Source organism: Felis catus, chromosome B3, assembly GCF_018350175.1.
Source record: "Felis catus isolate Fca126 chromosome B3, F.catus_Fca126_mat1.0, whole genome shotgun sequence".
Classification (NCBI taxonomy): Eukaryota; Metazoa; Chordata; class Mammalia; order Carnivora; family Felidae; genus Felis; species Felis catus.
This window is the reverse complement of record NC_058373.1, coordinates 103,697,096-103,717,412: the sequence shown is the minus strand read 5'-3', so window position 1 is coordinate 103,717,412 and position 20,317 is coordinate 103,697,096. Positions and strand designations below refer to the sequence as shown.

General features: G+C 47.4%; 1 protein-coding gene across 6 annotated transcripts in view; it reads right to left on the bottom strand.

The window, feature by feature from the left end:
• Window positions 1-20,317, bottom strand: part of TMEM260 (transmembrane protein 260) — a 114,675-nt gene that overhangs the window by 10,517 nt on the left and 83,841 nt on the right. For 5 of the 6 annotated variants that reach the window (XR_006599631.1, XR_006599626.1, XR_006599629.1 and 2 more), the window contains exons 16-19: window positions 15,871-15,979; window positions 13,939-14,104; window positions 6,434-6,858; window positions 3,503-3,641 (exon numbers count right to left, since the gene is read on the bottom strand). The gene's annotated coding sequence lies outside the window, so the exon portion shown is untranslated. The remainder of the gene's footprint in view (window positions 1-3,502; window positions 3,642-6,433; window positions 6,859-13,938; window positions 14,105-15,870; window positions 15,980-20,317) is intronic. The other variant, XR_006599627.1, reaches the window with a different exon arrangement.

Genomic DNA, 20,317 nt, shown 5'->3' with positions numbered 1-20,317 from the left:
AAAAAGGAAGAATATGTTTATTAAGCACCAACTTCATGCCAGATTTGGTGCTGGGCACATGGAGACAGAGGAGATGCCGTCCCTGAATTCGGTGTGTTGGGAGACAAACATAAGCAGGCCATGACAATCGAACATGACAAAAGCCATAAGCGATTATGCCTAGATAATGATGGGAGGGGACAGGAGGAGCACTGTCTCTCAACAAATACCCCACAGCCCAGAGATTCTACCTGTAGACATGTATTGTCTTAGATTAAGAGGGTCTTAAGAAGTCCTCTGTTAGAAAGGATGTTTTGCCTTGGGTTCTCTCAAAACGGAAGGTCTGAGATGAGGGCCTATGTGCAGGTAGTTTGTTTTGAGAGGTAAACCCCAGGATCTAGAGTGGGGGGACCAGGAAACAAAACAAGGAGGAAGGGAAAGGCAATCCAGGGGTGCATTTGGGAAGTGGCTACCACTGTGGTCACATGGGTCACTCCCTCAGGCGGAGCTTCTGAGGAACACGGGAGAGGGGAGAGGGAGAGTGAAAGACACGGGAGAGGGGAGTTTTACCCATGGGCTCTTGTCTCCAGTGGTCAAAGTTGGAGTGTGGACTCCAGCACACCTCCAGGTCTGTGCGTGTATGTGTGTGCGTGCCCACGCGGACGTGCATGTGTGTGGGCATGGCTGGGCTGGCTCCCACTGGCGGTGGGGTGGGGGAAGCCCTGAGGCCGGAGGAAAGGGGCTGCCAGGCTACATCCGGGTACAGGTGTTGCCACAATAACAGCTGGAACTAAAAGGTGGCCTGAGTCCACATGGGAAAGGGCACCAAATCTGTCTGGCGTAAAGGAAATGTTATCTGTGGGGAAGAAGTCACTATTACTTACATTAGGCCAGTGCCAATGGCTGAATGCATATATTCAATTCTTTTTTTTTTTTTTAATTTTTTTTTTAACATTTATTTATTTTTTAGAGACCAAGAGACAGAGCATGAGCAGGGGAGGGGCAGAGAGAGAGGGAGACACAGAATCTGAAGCAGCCTCCAGCTCTGAGCTGTCAGCACAGAGCCTGATGCGGGGCTCGAACCCACAAACCGCGAGATAATGACCTGAGCCGAAGTCAGACACTTAACCCACTGAGCCACCCAGGCGCCCCGCATATATTCAATTCTAATGAAGCTTTCCTGGAGCTTTCTACTAGGGTACCAGGTTGCTCGTTCAGGGTCCGCCAAAAAAAATGGAACAGGGGACAGGTAAAGCTTGATAAGTCAGTGGAAGGAGAACAGTTTGGGAGCAGTGAGTGGTGGTAGGGAGGGGAGACCCATGAGGCTGCTTAGGTCCCAACTGCCTGAGAAAAGCATATCCAGAAGCCTGGGGTCCCCCGTGGAAAGCAGGAGAAGGTGCCCCAAGCACATCTCTCCAATCACTCAGCACTCCCTCTAAGAAGAGTTCAGATGAAGACACCTAAAGAGAGGAGGGCACTGGGGGTTTCAAGAAGAGGTAGGCTGACAAGTTTTAGAGAGGGCTGAGAAGGGCGCATCCTTAGCATACTTTCTGAACTAACACCATGTTGCAAAACCAGGCCATTACACATGCTTGAAACGTAAGACATGTTTCCCCAGAAGGCGAGGCCAGTTTCTCTAAGGGTTGGTCACGATGAATAGCCTTCTCATTGCTTCACCAAACTTGGGTTTCATTGGAATTGAGTTACTCCATTGCTGCTTCGAACATACAATACTCCTCAGCTGGGAGCCAACACATCACCTCTGTGGCCATAACTGCACTATAATGGAATAACTGTCAGAACCACTAGGCATCAGTTTTGATTCCTCTTTCCTTATTGGTGTTGGAAAACACCTTAGATGTGTTTAAAAATAAAGGCCCTCGTGTTTTATCTCAGAAGGCTAAACACAGCCTGGAATTTCTCCAGCAACCTGGGCCCCCACATACCCCACCTGGTTTGTTTTTTGCACGTGGAAACCTATAGTTTCAACGATCCATACGCATGGCTGTAATCCCCAAACCAGGAGACGCTAAAAGAGAGAAAATTATCCACAAATAAGCAACCAGAGTTTCAAATCTCCTACACTGTAGATATGTTTATTAATTAGAGCTACTGTTTCTCAAATGCTTGCTTTGGGCCAGGCCCATACGACTTGCACTCATCACATGTGGCTCTCCCAACGACAGCATGAAGTAGGGTTAGTTTCCCTATCAAGAAAATTCGATAAAGTAACTTGCCCAAGATCACACAGCTTGAAGGGGAAGAGCCAGAACTCACACTGGGGTCTGAATCTGAAGGCCAGGTTTTGGATACTGAGTTGGGAAAAACTGATTTTTATAAACAAGAATAAAAATATGACCATGAAAACACATTCTCTCCAAAGGGATAGAGTTGAGACGTTTCTTTTTCTTTTTATTTAAAAAAAATTTTTTTTTCAACGTTTATTTATTTTTGGGACAGAGAGAGACAGAGCATGAACGGGGGAGGGGCAGAGAGAGAGGGAGACACAGAATCGGAAACAGGCTCCAGGTTCTGAGCCATCAGCCCAGAGCCCGACGCAGGGCTCGAACTCCCGGACCACGAGATCGTGACCTGGCTGAAGTCGGATGCTTAACCGACTGCACCACCCAGGCGCCCCTAGAGTTGAGATGTTTCTAATGGTTTGTCATAACTGCTCCAGGTTAGAGATGTCACCCTTTCTCCTCCCTGGTTATTCTTCTACAAAACTAGGCCACCCAGCCACTCCCTTTGCCAGCCAATTGGGCATACACACTCCTGCTAATTGTGCCGAGTTATTTAGGCTCTTTTGGAGGCAGAGGGAGTGGTAGGGCGAGTTGGCCATAAAACATCTTCCTTCCATGAGGAATATTCCTCTCTGGGGCTGAAGACTATTCTTGGCTACTCAGAGCTGAGACATAGTAAGGTCCCTGAGCTGAGAGACTTTTTCTTCCTTTTTGACTAAGGGATGTTTACTTGCATCCCATGATGCTGAAAGGAGAGTGCACTGGGTAGATGGGCTGTCGATTTTGACTCTCCTCTAGGGTTAGGCTCTGGGATGACTGATTTGCCTCTCCTTATTACAGAGACTTCCTCTTTCACACACACGGATGCCTACTGAACCCTTCAGAGGCCACTTGTCAAGTAAAATGAGGCACTTGAAAACAGCTGAATGGGGCGCCTGGGTGGCGCAGTCGGTTAAGCGTCCGACTTCAGCCAGGTCACGATCTCGCGGTCCGGGAGTTCGAGCCCCGCGTCAGGATCTGGGCTGATGGCTCGGAGCCTGGGGCCTGTTTCCGATTCTGTGTCTCCCTCTCTCTCTGCCCCTCCCCCGTTCATGCTCTGTCTCTCTCTGTCCCAAAAATAAATAAACGTTGAAAAAAACAAAACAAAACAAAACAAAACAGCTGAATGAACCACCTCCCTCTATTTTCAAATTTAAATCAATTCTTTCATTTTGCCCTTGCTCGGGGTGGGTGACTTAAGCGTTTTAAACGCACACCTTTTCTCCACTGTGCCCTCTTACCTGCTTTTGGTGCCTTTCACCTCCTTCTTGTGAAGCAGAATCAATATTCTGTTAGTCTCTGTCATTTGGATGCTACTTTGGACAAACGGTAGGGTTTCTGTGGCTGTCGTTGTTAGTTCAAATAACATCAGGAACTCTGCTGTCCGCACAGAATCAACAACAACGAGAAACCAGAAGTGGATTACTACCGAAATCCTTTTTGTTCTAAATTGTAATCAACTATATTGGATGCGAGGTTTGTCCATTTTAAAAATTTAATAATGGGTTTTGGTCCTCCTGGTTCTATAAAAAGGGCATTTATAAATATTAATATGGAATGCCACGGAAAGAACAATACATAACAATAATGAGAATCACAAAATCCCATCACATTTGACACTGTCATATCACCAGCTTAAGGATTAGCAGGTTAACCTTAGAGTTAAAAATATTGCTTCATGATTAAAAAAAAAAAATCTCAGCATTAAAAAAGCTCCTTGTTGCATTATACATTCCTTTTGCCTTCCTTATTTTTCTTCAGGTTATGGGATCGCTGCTTCGATTAACATTTTTGGGGAGAGTGGGCTTAGGGGAAGGATGGTGGGTTGAGTTATCTGCATTCTTTCTTGCCCACATCGTGCTCAGCTGGCTTTTGTATAATGCTAACCCCTGACACTGCTTGAGTCAAAGGCCTGGCGACTAATACCCCCATTTTAGTGGTGGTTGTTTTTTTTTTTTTTTTTTTTATCCACCCAAAGCACCATTTTAAATGATAAAGTTACCCAAGGTGTCAGTTTTCACCAGTATTTCTAAATACATCTAGTAAAAATGCAGCAATTTCATAGAAAATCCAAGCTATTGAGATCTAATCGCGGCTTAAGCTGTGGCTTTATTCAAATCTGGATCACCAATATGGCTTAAGATGTAAATGAAGTGCAGAGAGAAATAAAGCAAGAAGATCTGCGATGGCCTTTCTCTCTGCTATTTGATGCCCAGCCCTTATCAGTCAATTACTGCTGCTAAACTTCAGTGACAGCCTTGGTGTAACAGCCCCAGTAGCTGCTGTCCTCCTTCAGCCCGAGCCAAACAAAACACACTTTCAGTAGCCTTAATATGAAACGGAAAAAAGGTCAAAATAGACGGGCTTTGCCAAACAAATCCCTAAGATCCATTCTAATTTCCACCCATGGATCTTTTAAGTCGTCCTGGATGCTCTTTATGATACGTTGATCCACACTTAGTTTCATTAAAACTTTGTGACTTGGTATTTTTCAACCTGATAGCTTCACTAAACTAGTTCTCAGAGTGTTCGCTAAGCCGCTATGCATAAAACTACTTTGCTGTCATGGTGGCTTCTAATATCACCTAAATGCAGGCAGCGGCTGTTCTGGAAATGAACCTGATCTACATACATTCCATCTGAGCTTGGGAATTACTTTGCTTTTGCTTTTACTGGATGTCTTAGAAGGAAGAGGTGCTGGCCTCTACAGCCCCCACCCTAAGCTGTCCTGAAACTGAATGCTAAATTATCTACCACCCCCTATTTGTTCTGGAAGCAATCTACACAGAACACGACTTTTATCTGCTAAGGTTTCCAACTGGGATTAACAGATGCTAAAACATTTGGGGAGGAGGGAGAGAAGGAGGGGCCCAGAGAAGAGAAAAGAATGAAAATTAAGGTCTCTTCCAACAATGGCATGGCAAATGCAGACTAAGCTTAAGAAGCAAGGGGTTTCTCAGAGGGGTGCACCATGAACCTGGCTTCACTGGCATGAATTTTAAAATGGTGAAAGGAAAAGAAAACACGCTCTGGGCTCTCGGCCACCTTGGGCATCCCTCCTGATTAGTGCCACCTCGGCTTCCCTCTGCACTCTGACATCTGACGGAAGCCTTCATTCTTTATCAATTGCTGTGGTCACTTACACGTCACTGCAGTCAACAGAACTATTGGCAAAGGGTTTCGAAAGAGGAGGAGATCATTTTTCTAGGGGAAAAAGGGATTAAACATAAAATAAATAAATCAGCCAGGTAGGATAACAGATTCCTGGCTCCAGGGGAATGTGTAGTTATCCTGTGTTCAGGTAACACGGTGTCCCCCAAAGTTCCACCCACGACAACAAGAGGGCAGCCTTGCTCAGCGGCCACTTGTTGGCATAAGGTGGGGGGGAGCCAGTCCTCACTTGAGTTGACCTTGTCTTCTTCCCTCAGCTTTGTCTCAGGCTGTGGAAGGCATGGGCTAAGATTTGACATTGGGCCTGCATTTACATTTTGTACACTGTCAGCCTTTGCAACGAAATCAACTTGGGTTGGAAACCTGACTCTCTGGGCAGCTGGTTTCTCTGACTCTCGACTGCTTCATCTCTTAACAGAGACGGTAACAGAGCCCTCTGCTAGAGTAGATCAGATGAGATGATTTGTGTAAAGCACCTAGCCTGGTGGCCGGCACCTGCCTGATGCTTCGTAACTGACAGGTTATGTCATGAAAGTTGTTATTGTCCTGTGATGGCTCTGCACATATGGACAACTGGGCCGGGCATGACTGTCCGTGGGGCCCTACTGAAGAAAACAAACACATCCTGAGGCATAAACTTCACTTTGTTACTGTTGTTGAAAGCCGCTCAAGATAACCACACTGCTTCTGGATGCCCACCCCTCCCCTCCCGCCCCTGTTACTGGGGAGCTGAGGATATGTAATTCTACACCCCACCCCCTCCCTACCCCATCGCCAGATGGTGGTGGGAGAAGGATATGACAACCACAGGCAGGCTTCCATCCCCAGGAATACCGGGACAAAGTGAAAAGGCCTTTAGGGGAACTCTTAGAGCACAGCATTGTGGGCTCTGCTAGGGGACCCTAGCACTGCCTGCTTCTCCTGTTTGCTCTCTCCCTGGGGCATTTTCCAAGATGGCCACGGCTGATCTGCTTACAAGACCCCAGCCGACCCAACCTTACCGAGAATGCTCAGTTCTGCTTTCTTTGTTGCGAATCTATAACCTCCGGGAACCTGGTTCTGAAAAGTGAAGCCTTGTGAAGAAAGACTGATGGATGCAAAGCCAGAGGAGCGGAGGACGAATCAGCCACGGAGTGTGTTTCCTACAATCCGGAAGAATCGAGTTTGGAGGCATGGCTTCAGGCTTCCAGAAAAGTGTGCGATCACCTTTACTGATGCGTGAGGAATGAGTCAGTCACCTCCTTATCGATGGCATCAAAAAGTTTCTGAGGACCTGGGGTGCTGGTAGAGGCATCCTTCGAAGAGGAGTAGGTGGAAAGAGCATTGGACAGAGGGATCACGGACCCTTGTCCTTGCTCTGCCACAGAATCATTGGTTTCACCTCTCCCAACAGTAGTGTCCACGTCTTGAAAACAAGGGATTATCTCTGAAGGGTAAGATTACATAGAGAGCTTTCACTCCTCACTCTGAACACCACTAGTCATTAAAAAAAAAAAAAAATATATATATATATATATATATATATACTTTTACAACATAAACTTTTTTTTAAGAAAATGAGGCTTGAACTCAATGACCCTGAGATCAAGAGTCACATGCTCTTCCAAATGAGCCAGCCAGGCACCCCTACAATATAAACTTCCCATTGAAAATGAAACTAAAGTAAAAGGCGAGGCCTAGATGTCCTATGAGGGTTAAATGGTACGTATGGATTGCAGAGTAAAGGCACAATTTGGGACAGCTGAGGGAGACATCTGAACTCTTCTCATGCTCGGGCAAGATAGAGTCTGGAATATTACCACCAAGGTCATCTGGTGAAATTGGGCCTATAAAACCCAGTTCCGACTGAGACCCACTTCTCACAAGTTGGATAATCGTTTGACCAACTCCGCCCCTCCCTTCAGTCTGCTGTTCCTTGCAAACACTCCATGGCACCATGAACTGAGATTTGGGAGGGAAGGGGAACGATAGGGCTGTAGCTGCCCTACAGTCTCTCTTGGCTTGGAAAATGGCCTCCATTGCTCAAGCTGAGTTTACAGGATGATCGTTCAAGGTGAGGGTTTGTTTGCACTTTGCCAAGAGTGACCCTGCTTCCCAAAAGCTTCAGTCTATATACAGAGGCCATGGGTCTAACACCCTGTGATGAGCCTTTTCTGGCCCAGGGTAATCTTCCTGGGTCCCCCTGCCCTTCTCCCCTCTTCATGCTCATGCCCTTTCACTAAAAGACCACCTAATGGCTTAGACCAGTCCTTCTGCACATCAGACCTGGCTGCAGAACAGAAGCACCTGGGTAGTGACTTAATAACATAGACTCCTGAGTCCCACCCCAGGAGGCTCTGGGTCAGTAGGTCTGAGTGGAACCCAGCCATCTGCATTTATTATGAAGTATTCCAGGTATTCTGATATCACCAGGCCAGTATACTGGTTTCTTTACCATTACCAGATGGTTTCTTTAGGGCTTCCCAGGTGCACTGGTCTGGGCCTGAAAACACAGTCACCCGTGGACAAACCATCTGGACAGGTGAGCCTAAAGACTAATCCCAACCTGCCAACACACCGCACACAGGTGGGTATTGGTGATGGGAACTCCACTCGGGCCACCGATGTTTTGACTATACAGAGTACCTCTCCCCTTCCCCTCCCCAGCGCGCTGCTCCCCCTCTCTTTTCCCCTCCGCCCAAGGGCAAGTTAACGCATGCGCGGATGGAACAGACCTCTGAAAACAAGCTCTGCACGAAGCACCCTTGGCTTTGAAGAATCCAGTCCAATTTGCCACCAGTATCTAGGCTGGCTTTTGATTATGTTGATGATGAAGACTGTAAACAAAACCGCCTTTCTCTACTAATTAATTCCCTTCGAAGAACTCTAAAGATCTTTAATTACACAGTTTGAAAAGCAGCGGTTACCGGATCGGGTTGATGGGCCTGTGCACTCCTCTCTCTGCCCACCTGAACGAAGTATTTTCTTGTTTTCTCTGCTTCCCACACCTAGGATGGGCTGGCAGTAAATCCTGTCAACTAAACGCCTGACAAAAGTGCTCTGATGTCAAGTATAAAGAATGCCACCTACAGCTTAATGTCTGAAAAAAAACCCCAAGGGCTGCAAACAATGAAGGTTTTTGTCTTCTTAATGCCCAGTATGCAATCGAGTGGAAATGCTACTTCCATCCGCAATTTACAAATGAAATTAAAGTTGTTGAAAGACACAGGGTAAACCAGAAGCCTTTGTTTCTTTGCAGAACAGGAAAAATTTAAACCACTAAATGTTTTAGCAGATTTACTAAATTTCCAATTAAATCATGAAATCTATTATTGCAGAGCTCGGAGAGGGCAGTGTGCCTTTGCGCATGCGCGCTTCCTCTCTCTCTCTCTCTCTCTCTCTCTCTCTCTCTCTCTCTCCACCCCCCCCTCCACCCCTCCGCCACCCCCGCCAACACTCACGTATGATATCAGCAAACCAAACTCTGTCCCCCATAAACAGCCTCATTCTGTTCTACCTGCGGGGAACTTGGGGTGCAGAGAGAGGCACACAAGCTTGAAGGGGACTGAGGCCGGCTGGGCAGTGGTTTTGGGGCACGATCTAGGCCAGTTTGCCCCAAGTGAGCGTTTCAGGGCCCCCAGCTGGTGGAGGCAGTCTGGCTGGAACAGGAAGGCACCAGGAGCTCATTCGTGGGGAGGGAGTCAGATCTGCTATACAAGAGCACCCTCTGCCAGTTGGCACGGAGGGCTGGCTGGAGAGGCCTGTGGCCCAGAGGTAGGGGAAAGGGCACAGGACCCTGAGCGAACAAAGCCAGCAGGGCTGGGGACCAGGCAGGAGAGAGATTCTATCTTCCAAACTAGACAGAACAACTCACCTCTGGAACAATAGCTAGTGCAGGCAGGGTGGATGCTGATTTTCCAAGGGCTCTCCACGTTAATCCGCCCCACCAAATCCAGCCGCTAGGAGCCTGAATGGTCCTCCAGACACCCATTCAGTAGAAAATGACGGGTGATTTTTGCCCTTGTCTCCCGAGATCTCTGGTGAGCACCGCTGCTCTGGCTGACATGTGTTTGTAAAGATAAAGCACTAGGCTACTTTGGGGGCCCTCCCAGGCTATTACAAAGAGCAAGTGGTGCCAACTCGGGCTCTGCATGGCTTTTTAGAATTGAGCTGTTAATTTTTTTTTTTTTTATACACACCTCTCTTTGAAAAGGATTTGAAGCAACTTACAATAAAGGCAAACACAATAAGTTCATTCAACTAAAATTAGAAAAGCAAAGCTTTTTTTCCATAGAAAGGAGAAAGAAGCAAGCATTGACTGTCAACTGTAATAGAGTTACTGTGATTTAGCTTCAGATTAGGTACTGAGCTTCCTGGCAGCCAGGGCAAAAAAAGGATACCCAATTAGATAATCCATACAACCTACTGGAACGAAGGAGGTCTGCCTTTTTTTCTGGCATTAAGTCTATTTTAGGGGACTTTGTACAGGAACTCTAAAAGCATCATAGCATGTGTTTGATAATCTTTTCATACAGTAAATGCAGAGGCAATTCTGATACAGCTATTTCTTGCTATAATCTTTGGCACTTGTCAGAGGCCTTACGACTCAATCACGACTCCATAATGATAAATCTCGGTGGGAGGAAACAAAGTGGAAATGGGGAGTAGCTAGACAAATGTCATTCAAATTTTGGCTCCTGAGTATTTCATGCACTTACTGATTCACTTGATATTTCTTAAGAACCTACTAAATGTCACGTTCCAATGTGGGGGACAGAGCAATAAACAAGCAGGCAAGGTCTTACGCCCAGGGTATGACCTAACCTTCCAGTTAGGTATAACTAACAAAAAACTCAGTATCCTCAGAGGGGCGGATGGACAGCAGGCAAGCTTCCTTTAGCTTAGTCGCCGAATAAGGGCAGTTGTAACAGCTGGGATGCTTTCAGATGTAACTGTCAGAAATCCCACCTCAAACTGCCTTAAACAATGAAGAGAGGTGGTTCCTTTGATTTCTTTGAGCTCAGCGATGCTCTCTCTATGCTATACCATCTTCCCTGTTGGCCCCATCTTTGGGCTGATAGCAATATGGCTATTCAAGTTCTGGGAGCCACAGAGACAGGACAACCTTCAGAACAAGTCAGGAGACTATTTCTTCTTGTGACTTTTGCTTAGGATGGAGGACATTTTTTCCAGCCCCTGTACCCACCCCATTCAGCAGACTCTCTCTTTTGTCTCATTGGCCAGAGTTGGCCCACGTGCCCATTTCTGACCCAGTCCTGGTGAGGCAGGTGAGGTCACCCTTAGACCAATCAGGCCACCCCTGGAGTTTGGGCTAGGGTTGGCTTTCCTTGTAGTACTCGGTCAGGTGGGAAAGCAGGATACTTGAACAAAACGGGGATTGTTTGGGGCAGGAAAAGAGGCAGGGGATAAATGGATGCTGAGGCAGGCACTTAACATTGCCATTTTGGTCTTTCAATGTTACTTCCCTGGCATATCAAGATTAGTGTAGGTGAATAGTAAGCAAGGCTGTTGGAAGGTCTGTCTGCTTGGCGTCCCTCAGAAAAGAAGATCCTTACCATTTACCTTATTTCTTGAGCTGGACTAACCGTTCCCCATATCTTCTGCCACTTCCTCAGTTTAGGTCTTTATTCCACTCATACACATTAAAAAAAAAATCCTCCTAACTGGTTTTCCTATCTTCATTTTACTCAAATCGAATCTGTCTTCCATACTCTTGGAACAATCTTCTTAAACATAAATGTATGATATCACTCTCCTCCTTAGCAAATTCTTTCACTTTCTATCACGAACAATATAATGTTAACACTCTTTGCACTAGCACACAAAATTGAACTATTTAGGTAGACATTTAACAAATATATACAAGATCTATAAGAAAGAAACTAAAACCACTCTGGTACAAGAAATCAAATACGATTTGATTTTTCAATAGAGAGCTATCCCATGCTCATGGATAGGAAGACTCAATATTGTTAAGTTGTCAGTTCTTCCCAAATTCATCTATCGACTTAATGCAGTCCCAATCAAAATCCCAGCAAGTGATTTTGTGAATACTAACAGATTTATTATAAAGTTTATATGAAAGGCAAAAGACCCAGAAGAGCCAACACAGTATTGAAGAATGAAGTTGGAGGACTAATACTACCTGACTTCCACATTTACCATAAAGCTATAGTAGATTGAGATGGGGTGGTATTGGCATGAGGCTAGGCAAATAAATCAACGGAACAGAATGGACCCACAGAAATAGACTCATACAAATATAGTCAACTGATCTTTGACAAAGGAGCAGAAGCAAAACACAGGACAGTCTTTTCAATAAATGGTGCTGGAACAAATAGATATCCACGTGCAAAAAAAGAAAAAAATGGATCTAGACACAGCTTTATGTCATTCACAAAAATTAACTGAAAATAGATCACTGTCCTAAGTGTAAAATGCAAAACTATGGAACTTTTAGAAGATAACATAGGAGACAATCTAGGTGACCTTGGGTTGGGTGGTGACTTTAAAAAAAATTTTTATTAATGTTTATTTATTTTGGAGACAGAGAGACAGAGAGTGAGTGGGGGAGGGGCAGAGAGAGAGGCTTCAGGCTCTGAACCATCAGCACAGAACCCAATGTGGGGCTCGAACCCACGAATTGCGAGATCATGACCTGAGCTGAAGTCGGACGCTCAACTGACAGAGCCACTCAGGCGCCCCTGGGTGATGACTTTTTAGATACAACACCAAAAGTGTGATTATGAAAGAAAAAATTAATAAGTTAAACTTCATTAAAGTTAAAACTTCTCTACAGGGGTGCCTGGGTGGCGCAGTCGGTTAAGCGTCCGACTTCAGCCAGGTCACGATCTCGCGGTCCGTGAGTTCGAGCCCCGCGTCAGGCTCTGGGCTGATGGCTCAGAGCCTGGAGCCTGTTTCCGATTCTGTGTCTCCCTCTCTCTCTGCCCCTCCCCCGTTCATGCTCTGTCTCTCTCTGTCCCAAAAATAAATAAACGTTGAAAAAAAAATTAAAAAAAAAAAAAAAACTTCTCCACAAAACACATTGTTAAATAGACTGGGATAAATTTGCAAAATACATATCTGGTAAAGGATTTGTATCCAAAATACATAAAAAAACACTTAAAACTCAACAATAGAAAAACATCTAGTTTGCCTAAAAAATGGGCAAAAGTTCTGAACAGACACCTCACCAAAGAAGATGTGCAGATGGCAAACACACATATGAAAAGATGATCAACATCATATGCCATCACAGAATAAACAAGCTACCACTGGGGCACCTGGGTGGTTCAGTCCGTTAAGCATCTGACTTCGGCTCAGGTCATGATCTTGTGGTTTGTGGGTTTGAGCCCCGCATCGGGCTCTCTGCTGACAGCTCAGAGCCTGGAGCCTATTTCAGATTCTGTTTCTGCCTCTCTCTCTGCCCCTCCTCTGCTCGCACTCTGTCTCTCTCCCCCCACCTCTCTCAAAAATAAACATTAAGAAAATAATAAAACATAAAAAACGAGCTACCCTACACACCTATTAGAATAGCTAACCACTGACAACATGAAACGCTGGCAAGAATGTGGAGCAACAGAAACTCTCATTCATTACTGGTGAGAATGCAAACTGGTATAGCCGCTTTGGAAGACAGTTTGGCAATTTCTTACAAAGCTAAACAAAGTTTTGCTACATAATTCAGCACCTGGGCTCCTTGATACTTGCCCACGCGAATAGTCCCATGTGAGTCGTGTACTCATTCTACAGGTTAGGAAGTGATGCTCCGGGAAATTCAGGAATTTGGGTAAGGTTGCTAGAAAATGGCGGGGTTGCTATTCAAACTTGGGTCTTTGGAAGAACAGAATTCATAACATCTGCTGGTGGCTTCATCAGAGCCCAGAAAGTAGCCTGATAGGGAGTTCGTTTCAGAATGGAGGCTGGTCTGCCTGAAAAGCCAAGCTGAAGTCTACTAGGGTCTGTCCATAAAGAGAAGGATTGGAAAGATTCTCCAACCCCATGAATAAACGGAGGCACTGGACTGCTGGACCCAGTCTCCTCAAAACCTTAGTGTGGCAGGGGAGGGCGTTGTTAGTTTTCGCACTACTGCATTGTCTCTGCCTAGTATAGCGTCTGGCCCACAACAGGTGCACTTTAAATACCTGCTGACCAAATAAAAATAAATAATATTTTCTTTTATTTTTTTTAATGTTTCTTTATTTTTGAGAGAGAGAGAGAGAGAGAGAGAGAGAGAGAGAGAGAGAGAAAGAGAGAAAGAGATAGAGCATGCGGGGACACACACACACACACACACACACACACACACACACACACACGTGCAAGCGGGGGAGGGGCACAGGGGAGCGAGCAGAGAGTCTGAAGCAGTCTCTGCGCTGAGCCTGCTGTGGGACTTGAACTCCCAAACAGCGAGATTATGACCTGAGCCGAAGTCGGACACTCAACCAACTGAGCCACCCAGGGGCCCCAATAATATTTTATTTTCTAATATTTATTAAGTACTTACCTTTTTAAAGACGCTTTTACCTGCACTGTATCTGATGTGCGCATTAGCCCCAAGGATAGTGTTGAACAGAATTCACAGCTCTCATGCTATGATGAAGGAGTCGGGACCAGAATCCCAGTCTCCTCATGCCCATGACAGGGCACATTCCCTGTGTCTCAGAGCCACCCTTGAAGAAGCAAAGGCTCAGTGAGTAGAAAAGGCCAAGGGACGGAGGCTAACATTTACTAAGCAGTTGTTATTGTATTATGCAATTTAACAGTCACACAATCCTGTAGAGGTAGTTATCAATATTTCCACTTTAGAGATGAGAAAACTGAGGCTCATTGGAAGTCATCACTTGCCTAAGGTCACAAAATTAATAGGTGCCAAAGTCTGGATTCAAATTCTACTGGGCTCCAAACCTCATCCATTTTCGTTATATGGTGCCAAGATACCTCCCAGTTTTCTAAATTAGGAAACTTTGAAAGAGTTGCATAAAATAAGTGCATTATTTTGGACCGGAAACTGGCTCTCTGCTATTTAAATAAGAATGAGGTAGTGGTAATGCCTGTGGCTCAGTGGGTTCAGTTGAGGGTTGCTGATCTGATGCAGCGGCCGGCAAAGGGAGGGGCCAATTCACTGCCCGCTCAGGCTTTGCGCTGCTCAGCTTACACCTGTGGCTTTGAACCCACTTCTGGAAGCCAGCCTTTCAAGAGGAACACTGCCTTTTAACCCCAATGGCCCCAGAGGTCACCACGATGATGGGTGGTACGAATCTGCAGAGACTACTTTTTTTTGGGCGGGGGGTGTGAAGAGATTAGTTGTGTCTAACCCGGACAAGACTGGGGGAGGCCATGAGTTTGGTAAAACATGGAAAGTACTATCAGAAGAGGAGTAATGGATTCACCCAATGTGCTCATGACCGACATATAAGGAAGCAAACTTCAGTTTAGAGAGAAAAGAGTGCTTCCGAATTAGGGAGAAAGTGAAGATCAATTCTTTTTTTCTTTTTTTCTTTTTTTTTAGGAAGGAAAGAGCTTGAGATTTTTTGAAATGTTTATAATCTATTTTTAAGAGAGAGAGAGAGAGAGAGCGAGCACATGTGGGGGAGGGGCAGAGAAAGAGGGAGGCAGGGGATCCAGAGTGGGCTCTGCGCTGACAGCAGAAAGCCCAATGTGGGGCTAGAACTCACAAACCGTCATCAGTTCTAAGTTAACAGGGCCTCAGAGGCTACTGCACGCCACGGCTGGCAGGGGAGGGGTAAAGAGGGCCTTGCAGCCCTATAGCAGCTGGGGAGTCTCTGTTCAGTACCCTGGGAGGTGGTTAGGACAGAGAATCCAGGGGCTGTCTGCGAATGGGGAAGTGCTACGCCATCCCCAAGACCCCCCCTTCAGGTCTGGGCTGAGACATCCTAAAGGGGGAAGCGGGCTATAGGAGGGCACAGGGCTCTCACTATACATTTAGCATCTGGTTGTCATCAAGGGGGCCAGATACTATTGGGTGGCCCCGAGGACAGACGTAAACGGGAGGCCCTTCCTTCCACTCCCCATATGTTTCTCTGCCCTCATGCAGCCCCTAACCTCCCCTATTAAAGTTCAGATTCCTGAGGGTGGAACAGAAGAGCCTTCAGTAGATGGCCTCAACCTACCATTCCACGTTTTCTCCCTGTTACTCAGCCCTCACTCCTATTTGTGAGGTACACAGACCTACTTATTCCCCAAACACACCACACTCCTTCAAGTCTCCATGCCTTTGCCCATGCTGTTCTCCGTGCCTGAGACACCGTAACCTTTCTCAGGCTTGGTGAGCCCCTTATCATCCGGATCTCGCCTTCCTCTGGAAAGCCTTCCATTTCCTTTAAATCTGTGACGGTGCTCTCACACAGACTCCATGGCAGCCCAGGCTCGCCCCAAGGGTAGCATTTCTCGCATCGCAATTGCCCCGTTGACCCACCTGTTTCTAGTCCTCAGCTGGAAACTCCTCGGGGGCAAGACTGCCAGGTTTCCACTAAGCGCCCAGCCATAACGGGTCAACCCCACGTTAGTTGTGTGACAAGTGGGTGCTGAAAGAAAACACCGTTTGTTCAGTAAATATGTAAACAAAATATTCACAATTCAAGTCACTGTATTTAAGTTTAATTGTAGGAGTTCAGAAACGGGTTTGGGAAGAAGACATGGAAGCTTCACGGGGCGGGGGGTGGGGTGGGGGGGGTACGTTAGGTAAGTGATGAAGCGGTTGAGAAAGGGTGGGTTGAGGAGAAGGAGTAGAATTAGACTCCAGAGTGGAGAGTCCATCCTGGAGAGAGATGGGAACACCCTGCACACGTTGGGTTTGGAGCCCCTGGATCCCTGGCTGAGGACTTTGGGCTTCATCTTACCGGCAGGGCTTGGAAAGAGGAGGGACATCATGACAATGTCATGTGAGGAGGCTGAGTCTGGTGTCTTGCAGGATCACTCGGAGGTGGGGAGGCTGGTTGGGAGCTACAGCAAATCGTACCACATACGGCTTGGATGAGGTGAGGATAATCAAAATGGTGACGCTGGCGTCCTCTGGTAGGCTGCATTATTGCCTCCATTCTTCACCTGCTCCCCACCCCCATAGCAGAAATACCCATTCACAGCCTTGCCGTGGCCTCATGAGGGCAGAGCGTCCCCGCCTCCCCTCTTGACTTTGAGCTTGGCCAAGTGACTTGCTTTCACCGGTGGGATGTTAGCAAGTGGGATGTCAGCAAAGGCCAGAAACGTGCTTGTGGGTTGGGCTTTCTCTGTTGGCTTCTGCCATTGCCACGAGAGGAACACACTCTGCTGGGCCCAGAGAAATGAGATACTTTGAAGAGCCCGGAACCGAGGCCAGCTGGACCCAACCTAGACCGGCCGACCTCCGATCTAATTACAGATGTGTAAGCAAGAACCGCATCCTTGCTGTCGTGAGCTGCCACTCATCTCCAGGCCACCCCTCCTCCACTTTCTTTACCTGTTCTCCCCGCCACGTCAGGCACCGCAGTCTCTCAGCTGTGTCCACAAAGTTCTCTTTGCTAGCTCCTTCTCCTCAGCCCTGAAGCCGGCCCTGTTCTGTCCAATCATGACATTGACGCCTGGCCCTCCTCCAGGAATCGGCCCGTTTCTCCTTCTCAGCCTGATTTCCTGGAGACCTGTCCGTACCAGCTGCTCAACCCCCCTGCCCCACCCCTCCACGCTGAAACTGGGTGGGTGCCTCTACTACCTCCTGAAGCTGCTGTCCTTGGACTGCTTCCTCTCAGTCGAACTTGACCATGGACCACTTCCTCCCTGCCGGGCTCGCCCGCCTTGGTCGTCTGACGCCACACGGACTGCTGCCTCCCAGTCTCCTTCCAGGGCACCACTTTCTCTGCTTTTCTTTTATGTTCCCTGGGGCTCCTCTTCTTCTGCTACTCTCCCCGCTGCAAGTGGGAGATCACAGGCACTCCGGAGGCGGCTTCGTGCGCCCTCTATCTGTCCGTGGCCTCCAATCCTCATCTTCAGCCCAGAACCCGCTCCTGAGTGCCAGACTCATGAATCCAGATTCCTAATGGAATCTCATTCCTTTATTCAACAAACATCTGACTGAAGACTCCTATCTGCCAGACACTGTTGTAGGTGCTGGATACACAGTAGTGAAAAAAAAACCCGACAAAATGCCCTGCCCTCATGGAGCATCTATTTCACTAGAGTAGGGGAAGTCAGACAATAAACAAAGAAGCAAGATAAATAGTATGTTAGAGCCACTGGAAGGCGATGAACAGAGGAGGTATGTCATCTGCCCATGTTTTTAAAGACTCACCCTGGGGCGCCTGGGTGACTCAGTCGGTTGAGTGTCTGACTCATGATCTCAGCTCAGGTCATGATCCCAGGTCATGGGATCGAGCCCACATCGGCCTCTGCACTGAGTGTGGAGCCTGCTTAAGATCCTCTCCCTCTCTCTCTCGCTCCCTCTGCCTCTCTTCCCCACTTACATGCTCTCTCTCTAAACTTTAAATTTTTTTTTTTAAAAATAGAGGCTCACCCTGGCTGCTGTATTACAAATAAACAGGGGTGGGGTGGGGGTTGGGCAGGCAGAAATGGGGCTACTAGTTGGTTTCTATTTTTGAGTGCCCTTAGAGGCACCTCAGACTCAAAACTCCAAAACTGAACTCATTATTTTCCCCAAACTTGCTCTTTCTGTGTGTTCTGCAGACCAGTGAAGGGTACCCGAATCCCTGACTCCAGCCAAAACCTGGACTCCCTGGCCCTTCTCCTCTTATCCAGCCAGTCACCAATCCAGTCCATTCTACGGTCTAAATACACCTCATTCATTCTTTCATTCACTGTTTCCCTCATTCACCGAATATTACTGAACACAGAGCTGCTTTCAGACCAGTATTAGAGAGGTGAACGAACAGATACGATCCCTGCCCTCTTGACCCTTAGAATTTAATGTGGGAAAGAGACGATAAAAACAAAAATGAGCCAATAAATATATGACTGCCTGTCATGACAAGGGCTGTAGAGAAAATGAGTTAGTTTCAACAAAGAAAAAAATTGAGAGAACTAGTTTCAATAAAGAAAAAAGTCAGGGGCGCCTGGGTGGCGCAGTCGGTTAAGCGTCCGACTTCAGCCAGGTCACGATCTCGCGGTCCGGGAGTTCGAGCCCCGCGTCAGGCTCTGGGCTGATGGCTCGGAGCCTGGAGCCTGTTTCTGATTCTGTGTCTCCCTCTCTCTCTGCCCCTCCCCCGTTCATGCTCTGTCTCTCTCTGTCCCAAAAATAAATAAACGTTGAAAAAAAAAAAAAAAAGAAAAGAAAAAAGTCAGCCCTATGCCTAGTGCTGCCATAGCAAATGACCACAAACTGGGTGGCTGAAAACAAGAGAACAGTATTCTTTCGGTTCTGGAGGCCAGAAGTCAGAAATCAAGACATCAGCTGGGCCATGCTCCCTCTGAAGTCTCTAGGGAAGAATTTTCCCTCATCTCCTCCTAGCTGCTGTGGTTGTTGGCACAATTTCCGCCTCCCATCTTCTCATCGCCTTCTTTCCTCTGTGTCTATCTTTGTGTGACCTCTCCTCTTCTTATCATTGGATTTAGTCATTGGACGCCTTAATCCAGTATGACCTCATCTTAGTCACATTTACAGAGACCCTATTTCCAAAGAAGGTCACATTCTGAGGTTCTGGGTGGACACGATCATTTGGGAGCCACTCTTCCACCCGGTACAAATGGCAAGATCTTTTTCAGGCAGATGGAGCAGTTTTCACACAGGCCCTCAGGTAGGAAAGGGCTTGGACCATTTGGGACCAGGGAGGCTGAAATGTGAAAGGCCTCAGAGGAGGGAGCTTGGAGAGAGAGAGACAGAGCCGGATCAGGGAAGGAGGAGAAAGAGAGAGAGACAGAGACAGAGGGAGAATGAGACACCAGTGATGCAGAAGAGAAGACGCTCAAAGGAGCAGAGTCCTTGAGAAGGTGGCCAGCCCAGGATTTCAGGCTGTCATGGGTGTTGGCTTGTGATGGGAGGAGGCCTCGGGAGTGGAGAAGGGGAAGGTGGGCACAGACGCAGGTGGGTGTGATGGTGAGGGGCAGAGAAATCCTTTCTAATGGCTTCTATTTTCTCAGCGACAGAAGACAGCTAAGAGGTGAGGGAAGGGGGCCGGAGGTGAGAGGAGAGAAAGCTGGTTGTGTTGACTGTAAGAGACCAAGCTTCCGAGGATTGTTGGCAGGCTTGCGGTTCTCTAGGGTATGCCCGTTTCCTTCATGCCCACCGCCACCCAGCTCAGGCCACACCAGCACCTCGCTGTGACCGCAGTCACCTGCAGTCCTCTTCCTCCGGCCCTGCCTCTGCTCCCAGGCGATTCCCTCCAGTGCTACCGCCCTCATCGCTCTAAACTCACAGGGCATCACGCCCCAGTTGGAAACACTTCCCACCGGGTCCCCTTGCCTTCCAGATACAATCCAAACTCTTTAATGTGGCTCTTAAGACCCCTTACGAGCTGGTCCATTTTGGCCCACCGCTTCATTTCTTGCCACGTCTGCCTCCAATTCTGTACCTCCACCGTCTGCGTCCCTTAAATATGCCATTCCCTCTCTCCCCTCCAAGGCTTTGTACTCGCCATTTCCTGCTTCCTGCGGCACTCTCCCTCTCGACGTGCTGGCCCCCTCCCCTCATCTGTCCGGCTAATTCTCCTCCCATCCCCGAAGCCTGGCCTCCTCCCCAGGGAGCCCTCCCTGACATCCTCCCACGTACAGGTGAGGGGGGTAAGTGTTCTGCATAATCCTCTATGCCACCCTTACTATGGACGTTACCACATTATAATGCAATTGCTTCTTTACTTATCTTTGGCCCTCACGAAGTTATAAACCCCCTAACGTATTACCTGACATATAGTAGATACTTCAGAAAAACCTGTTAGAAGCAC